Below are 12,806 nucleotides of genomic sequence, written 5' to 3'. Positions count from 1 at the left end.
CAACTTTCTCAAAAAAACTAATGTCTTAAACGTAAAGAACTACTTGTTTCTCTCCTCCAACTTCATATCCTGACCACAAGGAGAGAGGGGGAATTGATATATTTAATTTAAGTAAAACATTCCTATTAATAAAAGTCAATTAGCTTGTCTATAAATTCTCAAAATAAATATTTATACCATTTTATAAATGATACTGTTCAACTTTATTCCCAGTGTGGTCTCCTTAAAAATCTTAGAAAATGAAAATAAAATTTGCATTTCAAATAGCCTCTCTCAAGGCTTAACAATATCTTTTCCTTAAATATGAGTGCTTCTTAACTGTGGAACATACTATTAAGCTTCACTCTGAAAATAAGCATTTGTTGATGTTCAGCAAGACCAGTCAGAGAGTGAAATAGCTTTAGTTCTGCACCAGTCAGGAGGTAAAACCACAATAAAATGATTCAATGCATTCAGTTCAGGACTTGCAGTACAGAACCAAAGAATGCTACAGTCAGAAGATGAGTAATGAACAGAAAGAAAAGCAATAGACACAATTAATCTTATAGTTTTACTGGAAAGTAAATTAAGTATACTCAATATTTTATGATACAAATAAGACATACATATCAATAAAACACTAAATTCTTAATGGTTACTAATTGAATATTAATTCTAATTCTTAAGCCTCAACACAGCTGTATTTGATCTTTTGTTTTATTTTACACGAACTGTATATCCTGTCAATTCTATGCCTTAACTTTTAAGAGAGTACATAAATCTCCTGTACATTTTAGTGAGAAGTCATTAACTTAACAGGATGCAAAGTAGCTATTTGAAAAACTTTAGAAATATTTTAAGAATAAATTTTCAGTTGTGTGTATTTTGAACATTTATCTATTTAGTGTTCACTGTGCGTTGGACATTGTATTAAGAATATGGCATGTGTGGCAACCCTATTAGGTAGATGCCACTACCAATTTTACAAATGAACAACTTAGAAGTTGAGAATCTTACCTAAGATTTCATAGCTAAATATGTAGAAAGATCTGGGTCCACTGTTACGTTTAATTTACATTCAGTTCAGTTCAGTCGCTAGTCGCGTCCAACTCTTTGCGACCTCATGAACCACAGCATGCCAGGCCTCCCTGTCCATCACCAACTCCCGGAGTCTTCCCAAACCCAGGTCCATTTAGTCAGTGATGCCATCCAACCATCTCATCCTCTGTCGTCCCCTTCTCCTCCTGCCCTCAATCTTTCCCAGCATCAGGGTCTTTTCAAATGAGTCAACTCTTCGCATCAGGTGGCCAAAATATTGGAGTTTCACAGTTTTATTAAAAATTAAATTTGAAAAACATAGTGAACTCAATACAGAAAACAGATTAGTGGTTGCCAGAGTTGGGGATGAGGGGTGGGCAAAATGAGTGAAGGTGGTCAAATGGTACAATCTTTCAGTACAAAATAAATAAGTTCTTGAGATATAATGTACAACATGTTAAATGAAGTTAATAACGGTTTATTGTAGATTTGAAAGTTGCTAAGAGAATAGATGTTAAAGGTCTCATCATACCCACAGAAAGTTATATATATATATATATATATATATATATATATATATATATTTATGGTAATGGATATTAAATATACTAATTGTGTCAATTTTTTTCAATACATGCAAATATATAATCATTACTGCATACCAGAAACCAATATAATATTACATGCTAACTATATCTCAATGAAAATTTTAAAATAACCTTATTTATCTATCTTATCTTACCTATAGAGGTAGACTGTCCTGGAAAATGAAGTCAAGTGGGCCTTAGAAAGCATCACTATGAACAAAGCTAGTGGAGGTGATGAAATTCCCGTTGAGCTATTTCAAATCCTGAAAGATGATGCTGTGAAAGTGCTGCACTCAATATGCCAGCACATTTGGAAAACTCAGCAGTGGCCATAGGACTGGAAAAGATCAGTTTTCATTCCAGTCCCAAAGAAAGGCAATCCCAAAGAATGCTCAAACTATCGCACAATTGCACTCATCTCACACGCTAGTAAAGTAATGCTCAAAATTCTCCAAGCCAGGCTTCAGTAATACGTGAACCGTGAACTTCCAGATGTTCAAGCTGGTTTTAGAAAAGGCAGAGGAAGGAGAGATCAAATTGCCAACATCCACTGGATCATAGAAAAAGCAAGAAAGTTCCAGAAAAACATCTATTTCTGCTCTATTGACTATGACAAAGCCTTTGACTGTGTGGATCACAATAAACTGTGGAAATTCTTCAAGAGATGGGAATACCAGACCACCTGATCTGCCTGTTGAGAAACCTGTATGCAGGTCAGGAAGCAACAGTTAGAACTGGACATGGAACAACAGTCTTGTTCCAAATAGGAAAGGGAGTACTTCAAGGCTGTATATTGTCACCCTGCTTATTTAACTTCTATGCAGAGTACATCATGAGACACTGGGCTAGATGAAGCACAAGCTGGAATCAAGATTGCTGGGAGAAGTATCAATAACCTCAGATATGCAGATGACACCACTCTTATGGCAGAAAGTGAAGAGGAACTAAAAAGCTTCTTTATGAAAGTGAAAGAGGAGAGTGAAAAAGTTGGCTTAAATCTCAACATTCAGAAAACTAAGATCATGGCATCTGATCCCATCTTTCATGGGAAATAGATGGGGAAACAGTGGAAACAGTGTCAGACTTTATTTTTTTGGGCTCCAAAATCACTGCAGATGGTGATTGCAGCCATGAAATTAAAAGATGCTTACTCCTTAGAAGGAAGGCTATGACAAACCTAGACAGCATATTAAAAAGCAGAGACATTATTTTGCCAACAAAGGTCCGTCTAGTCAAGGCTATGGTTTTTCCAGTGGTCATGTATGGATGTGAGAGTTGGACTGTGAAGAAAGCTGAGCACTGAAGAATTGATGCTTTTTTTTTGTTGTTGTTAGTATTTTAGTTTAATGTATTTAATGTAGTTTAATGTATTTTAATAGCAAACTTACAGGAACAGCACAGAAGACAGACAACATTAAAAACACGTACTTGCATGTAGGACAACTCCGTTAGAAAAGTATAGTGAATGGATGGAATCTACTGTATGATAAAAATGCTACAAACACCATTTCGTTGCAGTCAATAAGAAATTTACTTGTTTTAAAAAAATCCAAATGCTGGCATTGTCCAGAAAAATTTAACAGGTTTATTTATAATTGTTATAAAGTTGAACTGCTGAAACTTGTTCACTGAAACATTTTGACTTTCATTAATGCTTTATGTCCCCGCATTTATATTAAAAATTCACACACAAATGAAAATGGAAAAACTGCAAATACCTGATTTCTGTCCCCTATTTTTCCACTTGCAATCATATACTTAGGTACCTTTTGACCCCATGGAAAAAAAAAATCTAACGTTCAGAACTACCAATAACCGGAAGAAGAGAATTTTTTTTTTTTTAAGAATGAAATGTTTCCCATCATAGTGGATTCTTAAGCACGTTCTCCACGTATGCGCCGTGCTAGCTGGATGTCTTTTGGCATAATTGTTACACGTTTGGCATGGATAGCACACAGGTTGGTGTCTTCAAAAAGGCCAACCAGATAGGCCTCACTTGCCTCCTGCAAAGCACCGGTAGCTGCGCTCTGGAAGCGCCGGTCTGTTTTGAAGTCCTGAGCAATTTACCGCACCAGACGCTGGAAGGGAAGTTTGCGGATCAGACGTTCAGTGGACTTCTGCTAACGTCTAATTTTACCGAGGGCCACAGTACCAGGCCTGTAGCCATGAGGTTTCTTCACCCCTCCAGTAGAGGGCGCACCCTTGCGAGCGGCTTTTGTAGCGAGTTGCTTCCTCGGTGCTTTACCACCGGTCGATTTGCGGGCAGTCTGCTTTGTACCAGCCATAGTACAGAGACCTCCTTACTTATGCCCCTTCTCCTTCGGCTGGAGCTCGGTGAGCTAGGGGCGGCGCTGGCGTTGGAGAGAGACGGCGGCGCGGCGGCGACTGCGAACACAATCGAAAGGAATTGATGTTTTTGAACTGTGGTGTTGGAGAAGACTCTTGACAGTCCCTTGGGCTGCAAGGAGATCCAACCAGTCCATCCTAAAGGAGATCAGTCTTGGGGGTGTTCACTGCAAGGGCTGATGCTGAAGCTGAAACTCAAATACTTTGGCCACCTCATGCGAAAAGTTGACTCATTGGAAAAGACCCTGATGCTGGGAGGGATTGGGGGCAGGAGGAGAGGGGATGACAGAGGATGAGATGGCTGGATGGCATCACCGACTCGATGGACGTGTGTTTGAGTAAACTCTGAGAGTTTGTGATGGACAGGGAGGCCTGGCGTGCTGCGATTCATGGGGTCGCAAAGAGTCGGACACGACTGAGCGACTGAACTGAACTGAACTGATAGGAAAGCATAGAGCTGAAGGAAGAAAATATAGGAGAACACATTTGTGATATATGACTAAAGATAGGCTACCTGAACAAGATCTTAGAGGCAAATATTAAGATGAAAAATAGATGCTAATATGTAGCATTAGTAGACAAGAGACTGACTAAGGAAAGCTATCTGCAACGTTTAAAGCCAATGAATCACCAATACAAAAAATAAAGTGTAAAAACAAAGTGAAAGTATAACTGAAGTGTGGCTCTAAATTTAAAATGGCATAGAATATGAATAAGCATTCACTTAAGGTTCCCCCTCCAAAAAGTAAAATTAGATTTAAGAAGCTCTACATTCAAACATTTTACAGAGTTAAATAGACTTTCAAAGTGTGTACATAGAAATAGCATCTTCTTAACTTTCCACTCCCTATAAGCCACGCTACTCAAGTTTTTAGCTAACTATTTTGGCATTTATTTCCATATAATTAAAAATACTATAATATTTAAAATAATATAATACATCTAAAGTAAGCCATAACAAATTTCTGAGAATCAGGATCTCACAGATAACATTCTCAACAGAAGGTAAATTAAATTAGAAATAAAAAATATACTTAAAAATTTCAACTTGTAATTCAGTTTTACTTTTTGCTTTACATTTTCAAAATGTAAATGCATTTCCAAATTTAGATGCATACAATTTAATGATTGTTTAACTTTTATTGAAATAAAGAAATAAAAATCTTAAAAATTGTAAAGAGGGCTATAAAAAATTAAATAGGACCTCAAATTTTTTCCAGTAGTCATGTACAGATGTGAGAGTTGGACCATAAAAGGGCTAGATGCTGAAGTATTGATACTTTTGAATTGTGGTGTTGTTGGTGAAGACTCTTGAGATTCCCTTGGGCAGTAAGGAAATCAAACCAGTCAATCCTAAAGAAAATCAACCTTGAATATTCACTGGAAGGACTGTTGCTGAAGCTGAGGCTTCAATACTTTGGCCACCTGATGCCAAGATTCAACTCACTGGAAAAGACCTTGATGTGGGGAAAGACTGAGGGGAGGAGAAGGGGGTGACAGAGGATGAGATGGTTGGATACTATCACCAACTCAGTGAACATGAGTTTAAGCAAACTCTGGGAGATAGTGAAGGACAAGGAAGCCTGGCATGCTGTGGTCCATGAGGTCACAAAGAGTTGGTCACAACTTAGTGACTGAACAGCAACAACAAAATATTTCCACAATATTCAAAGGAATCTGTAAGTAAAAATGAACAATTTATTCCAATAATTGGATACTGTACCATTCAGTTCAGTTCAGTTGCTCAGTTGTGTCTGACTCTTTACCAGCCCATGGAATGCAGCACGCCAGGCTTCCCTGTCCATCACCAAGTCCCAGAGCTTGTTCAAATACATGTCCATTGAGTCGGTGATGCCATCCAACCATCTCATCCTCTGTCATCCCCTTTTCCTCCTGCCTTCAATCTTTTCCAGCATCAGGGTCTTTTCCAGCAAGTCAGTTCTTCTCATCAGGGGCCAAAATATTGGAGCTTCAGCTTCAGCATCAGTCCTTCCAATGAATATTCAGGATTGAGTTCCTTGAGGATGGACTGGTTTGATTTCCTTGCAGTCCAAGGGACTCTCAAGAGTCTTCTCCAACACCACAGTTCAAAAGAGTCAATAATTTTTCAATAAAATTATGTAAAATTAAATATCCTTCTTTTATATCAGCAAAACACAATTAAAAAGGAAATAGAAATATTCTATTTACTACTAGACCAAAAGCTATAAGGTGTAGTATAAGAATATATTAAGATATATTACTTAAATATTATAAAGCATTACAAAAGAATATAAATAGCTGAACAAAATGGTGAGCTATGGTTTTAAGCTATGGTATTAAACAAGGTACTATGCAATTCTCTGTGATAGTAACTTTCTAAAAGCAAGGCAAATTTTTTATCTTTGGTATAATGATTTTTACATGCTTGAGGATATAAAATTATACATGGGATTATGTGCACTGCTTAATACTGATAGGGAATAAAATTAAATTACTTTGCATATAAATGGAATGGAATCAAGCATGTTAGGGCAATGCATAGAAGAACATAGCACTTTGGAAAGGAGGAAGGAGAAAGAAAAAAAAGGGGGAAAAAGCAAAGTGTATGGCTCAGAGGGAACACTTTGAGAAAGGAGACATAATTCTGTCATTACAGGGCTGTAGGTTTCTTTTTTTTTAAAATCACTTTAGGGCTATGGTTCCTTTACAACACACACTGTCTTCTCCTTATCCATCAAAACTTCTATCATTTCTTAGTTACTGATTTTGTTACACATGTGAAGTTTTATTGAGGTGAAATTTGCGAATGAAGCACAGATGGCTGATTATCAGGCACAAAACAAAGCTAAAGCATACAGTTTATTAATAGAAAATCAGTATTGTGCTTCCCCTACTGTATCAGTCAAGATCCCCAGAGAAACAGAACCAATGACACTGACATAATATACATAATATATTCATGTATGTATGCAAATATATACATATATGTCTCATATTTATAGGAAATAGAATCTGTAGTGTATTTGTGTCTGTGCATATACATATGCTTGATTCATTTTAAGAAATTGGCACTAATGATTGTTGGGACTGGCCAGGCTAGTCCAAAAGTTTGTAGGGCATGCCAAAAGCCTGGAAATTTAGTCAAGAATTAATGTACCAATCTTGAGTATAATTTCCTCTTCTGCTGGAAAACCTTAGTTTTTGCTCTTAAGGCCATCAGCTGATTGGATGAGAATCATTCATATGATTGAAGGCACCATGGCTTTTACGTAAAACCAACTGACTGTGTATAGGGCTTCCCTGGTAGCTCAGTTGGTAAAGAATCTGCCTGCAGTGCAGGAGACCCCAGTTCAATTCCTGGGTCAGGAAGATCTGCTGAAGAAGGGATAGGCTACCAACTCCAGTATTCTGGCCTGGAGAATTTCATGGACAGTATAGTCCATGGGGTCACAAATATGGGACAGTACTGAGTGACTTTCACTCTCACTTATGCTTCCCTGGATAGCTCAGTTGGTAAAGAATCCACCTGCAATGCAGGAGACCCACGTCCCATTCCTCGGTGGGGAAGATCTGCTGGAGAAGGTATAGGCTATCCACTCCAGTATTCTTGGGCTTTCTTTGTGGCTCAGCTGGTAAAGAATCCACCTGCAATGCGGGAGACCTGGGTTCAGTCCCGGGGTTGAGAAGATCCCCTGGAGAAGGGAAAGGTTCCCCAGTATTCTGGCCTGGAGAATCCCATGGACTGTATAGTCCATGGGGTCTCGAAGAGTGGGATGCAACTGAGCCACTTGCACTGACTCACTCAAACTGACTCCATGTATTAACCACATCTACAAAATGTAGTTATGGCAACACCTAGATTGGCACTTGATTATAACTGGGTACAATAGCCAAGCCAGACTGACACAAAAAACTAAACATCTCACTTGCTAAATGATATTGAATACATAGTTTTAATAAAGATAACTTGTATATGCCAGTTAATATATGTACTCCATTCAATTATCTAAGTAATTACATATTTTAACCATTTTATCCTTGTAACAACTCTGTGAGATGATTATGATCACCATTTTACAGAAAAGAAAAATGTAATTTAAAAATATTAAGGAATATCCTCATGAGAACTCAGTTAATAGGCATCAGGGCTGAGAGTCAAATTTAGTGTGCAAGTTTTTTCACCTTAGAGCATCTTTACCATACACATACACACACACACACAAACATACACACACACACACACACACATCACATCTGTTGAAATACTGATTAATGAGGATTTTCTTTTACCAGAAGTTCTCCTTCAACTTGAGTCTGATCATTTTAGGACATTTTAGGACATTCTTTGGGTAAAAAATGCCTGGTATATAATAAGAGCTCCATAAAAATGTAGCAACTAATGCTTGCATTAACATGCCAGAAATGAATGAATGAATTAATTAATTAATTAATACATAACGTGCTGGCCCATTGTGCTATTTCCCTAATGAGAAACTGCAATTATTTTGGTTTAACAGTCATCTTTTTCAAGGAAACAGAGAAACGTTTTGCGACATAGAACAAGATGGGATTTCATCAGTTTGTGATTAACTGTCTATATATGCTAAAATTTATTTATTTATTTATTTATATGCTAAAATTTAAAACTTAAGGAAATAGGTTACATCTCTGTACTAACATTCTGTTATCCTAGAATACATTATTTCTTTGTGTAATAGAAGACCTCCACAAAATTATCCTTCCTTCCACTTCCTATCTTAAATTACTTCAATAAGTAAAAGCACATTTCATTTTATACTTTGAGATCAAAGTATTAAAATGCATATATAAGTAGTTCAGAAATAAGCACAGATTCCTTTTACCTAGAAGATGATGCTGTATCAGCAAGTCCTTATTTTTCAGAAGTGGTGGGGTAAAAGGTTGAAAGTCAACATACAGCAATGCTTTACAATTCTACCTAATCAAAACTAGAACATGGGGGGAAATTTGGATGGTGTCTTTATATATAATAATAAAATGCTTTCTATGTATTCAGTGAAAAAAAGGTTGAAAGTTATAACAAGGAATGGCAGTGAATAAAGTAGATAAATGGGATACATTGAAGATGAACTTAACTTTTATGGTAATGAATTTTTTAAAGTTGGCTCTGGGTGCTGTATTTATAAGGCATATGGGGCAGCTTTAAAGCATGTCCTTTGAGTTATTGAGCCCAAATAGGGATCTGAATAATACACATCAAGATAGCGCTGGGGTCCTTATAGGAGTGAAACTTTTTTTTCATCAAACCTGGAATGAGCATTTCTCCCCAGTAACTTCTTCATATTAGTTTTAAGTTTCAACACATAGGTCATCTGTTTGACTTTGGACCTATTGTTTTAGCTCCTGCTCTTGGGACAGCTGGGAAGCTTGACTTCTTTCAAGTGGCATTTTAAAGTTTATAATAGATTAAGCAACGTTACTTGAATATGTCTTATATTTATATATATCCAAGTATATAAGTGCATATATATATATATATATATACACACACACACATTCATCTATCAGTCACATATTGATCTATGTCCTTGTCATAGATATACTGAACTCACAGTAAATAATTTATTTCATTGAAGAATAAATACAATGTGGATCTATATTTCTCATTTTCCCTTTTTTTTCCAACTTCAGTTAAGCTGCACACCTTCTGAATCATAAGAACAGAAATTCAGGAGCATGTATGCCTTCAGTTTGTAGGTGAAGCTTCTGTCAGGGTGGGTTCTGATATGTAGGAGTAGCTGACAAGATTGTTGCCCAGCCTGGAGCTCTTGCACAAGGACTGTAATGGTACAATCCATCCTTTTAATAGTCCCTGCAGCCGTTGCTTCGAGATCCTACACTCTAGTGATTTTGTAAATAGTGTAATTGTTTCCTTAAAAAGAATGGCGAACTCTGGTAGAAAATTTCCAAATTTCCATATCTTGGAGGCAAAATTCTAGGTTAGGTTGTAGAAATTCTCTGTACTGAAGCTCAAGATCTTATTTTTCAGAGTGCTTGAGAAAGTACAGCTGTGATTTCTGTGGCATTTATTTTCCTAGCTAAACATGACTAGATAAGTAAACATTCTTGTTGACAACTTTCTGAATACTTAAGTTGGATGTGCAATGGGGCCCTGGAATGGATAGCATCACTGGAAGAGAAAGTGAGGTGTGGAAGTATTGTTGAGGTAAATGAAGTGCTCAGTCTGGTGGGAACTTCTTCCAAAATCAAACCACTTTCTGAGAATTTTCTAATCCTAGTTTAACCCTGTTTTTTTTGTTTGTTTTGTTTTGTTTTTTGAGAAACAGTCCAAGGTAATTATTTTCCTGGGTGCTTCTGCTTATCCAGTCTCTAAAAATAAGTGGTGATAAAAATAAATAGACTTCACAAAATGTACATTTTTTCCCAGCTACTTAACCTGATGAAAAGACAGCAAGCAGCAGAGGTTTTGAATAGCGCAGGTCAGAGTCAGTACATGGCAGAGCAGTCAGAACTATCTGAGAATTCTCTCCTGGCCATGAAAACCTGTCCTATACTGGTTATTTAAAAAACAAACAAAAAACTTCTCTAATATTTACTGAATGATTAAATGGAAGAAGAACAAGTTTTATTTCTAGTAAACAAAACAAAATCCAATCAACTCTGCCATTTCAATTGGCCATATTGATAAAAAAAAATTCTTCTCAAGTACATAGGTAACTATAAAAAGAGCAATTGCAATGGTTTTCCTTTTCTTTTAACAAAATCTGGAGGATAAAAATATTTATTTACCTATCATTCCCTCCATGAATGCTATAGAAAGTGGTAATTATTTTATTTGAATTCTTGCAGAGAACATCATGGATGCCCTTGGTTTAAGGTTAGAAAAACTAAGGTGAGAACTGATTCTTTATCATTAGACTTTGCTACCCAAATGATACAATAAATTCTGTGCTTGATCTTTGAATAAACATGTGGTTTTAATGAAGCTCTTCTACATAAAGTGGAAAGTTAGACTGCATAAAAAATCATTCCTTAGTCATGTTGCTCCTGAAGTACTTTTAGCATGGTCAACACTAAGCAATTTCATACATCTTATCATTTCGTATCGTTTTGCTTTTGAAATGCAGATCTGCAATTCTCTTTGTATTTCTAAAATTCAAAAAGTCATAAACATGTATTTTTCTCTGATAAATATTACTATGCTGTATTACATTTTGCTACTGCAGACTCCAATGTATAGTAATTGTATCATATTAGCTTTCTAAAACACAAAGAGGCTGTAAGTCCACAACATATCTAGTAGTAAAAGTTTTCTATAAAAACTATAAATCTTACATTTGCTTTTTCTGAATTTTTGTATAGTTTGCTTTGAGCCTAATGAACTAATTTTGGTTATTGTCTTTGAGAGACTCTCAATGTTATTATTAAATTTTTGTTTGTTAACACTGTGTCCATTTAAACATGAGTACCTCTTTGTTTATGATTTGATTTGAAAGGCCCAATAATTCATCATTTTAAAAATGGGAAACCTTGAGGAAGCCTTAGTTTATCTAGTACAAATAAGTCTGAACCATGGCACTCAGATTTGACATTTAAGATCTGAATTTTTATTGTTGGCCTGAGGAGCATATACTTTGAAGCTGAATTTCTGTAACATTTATATTTTAATACATATGCAAAAACTAGTTTTGCTTTTTGATTTGCTGTGTCCAAATTCTATTTAGTGCATTTGTCTCTGAGTGACTTTTTACCTCACCAGACTGAGTTCACTTTTAATGGAAAGAAATATGAAATTATTGAGTGTTTTCAAAGAATTCATTCATGTAAAGAGTATTTATTGAACATTTACTTTATTCAAACACTGTTGTATCATTGGAAATACAACCATGAACAAAACAAAACAAAAAAACAAACAAACAAAAATCCAATCTTCAACGAAACTAACATTCTAGCAGGGCAAGACAGTTGATATACAAAATAAGTAAAGTAGGTAAAAGGTCAAATAATCAAAAGCCTCAGAGAAGGAGAGAGAGAATGCCAAGGAAGGGGTCTGTAATTTTAAATGGAGTGGCTTGAATATCGTCAATGATGGTATTACTGAAAAGGTAACATATGAACATATGAACTAATGCAAAAAGGAAGACAATGATGAGCCATGTAGGTAATTGGAGAAGAGTATTTCAGTGAGAGCAATCAGCAGGTGCAAAGAGCCCAAAACAGGAATCTGCCTTCTGTGTCCAGGAAGAATATGGGAGCCTTTGTCCACAATGCATGTTTGTTTTTTAAACAAAAGTTTAAAAGTTCAGTTTCTGAAGTGTTATTTAAATTGCTATTTATAATGAATGTATCTATAAAATCACATTATAATGCATTCTCCCAAAGAAAATATTTTGGTATTGATTGGTAGAAAGTAAGATCTAGAACAAAGTGGAGTGAGAGTCCTATGCTGCCTCATACTGGTCATTCTGCTGTGAAGTGTTTCATGAAATTTTATGTATTTTGTTTTAGAAAAGCCAAAACAAACAGGAGCAACCCAAAGAAGAGGCCTATAATGAGGGAACATAAAGCCACATCATGGGAGATGGGAGGGAGTTTCAAGAAGGAAGGGACATATATATACCTATGGCTGACTCATGTTGACGTATGGTAGAAGCCAACACAATATTGTAAAGCAATTATTCTGCAATTGAAAACAAATACATTAAAAAAAAATGGAAGGATTAAGAATGTTGGGTCTGCATGTGAAAAGACTTCCAGGAGGGAGAATAAATGAAGAAAAGATAGCTTTCAACAATTTGACGTGTTGCTAGTGGTCAGGAAGGGCTTCCCTCATAGCTCAGTTGGTAAAGAATCCACCGGCAATGCAGGATACCC

At 36.1% G+C, this 12,806-nt stretch overlaps 1 pseudogene; it reads right to left on the bottom strand.

Annotated features, from left to right (window-relative positions):
* Positions 1-3,116: 3,116 nt before the first annotated feature.
* LOC122679602 lies at positions 3,117-3,889 on the bottom strand (annotated as a pseudogene).
* Between the last annotated feature and the right edge of the window lie 8,917 nt (positions 3,890-12,806).

This window comes from Cervus elaphus, chromosome 21, assembly GCF_910594005.1.
Source record: "Cervus elaphus chromosome 21, mCerEla1.1, whole genome shotgun sequence".
Classification (NCBI taxonomy): domain Eukaryota; kingdom Metazoa; phylum Chordata; class Mammalia; order Artiodactyla; family Cervidae; genus Cervus; species Cervus elaphus.
This window is presented reverse-complemented; position numbering and strand designations above follow the sequence as displayed.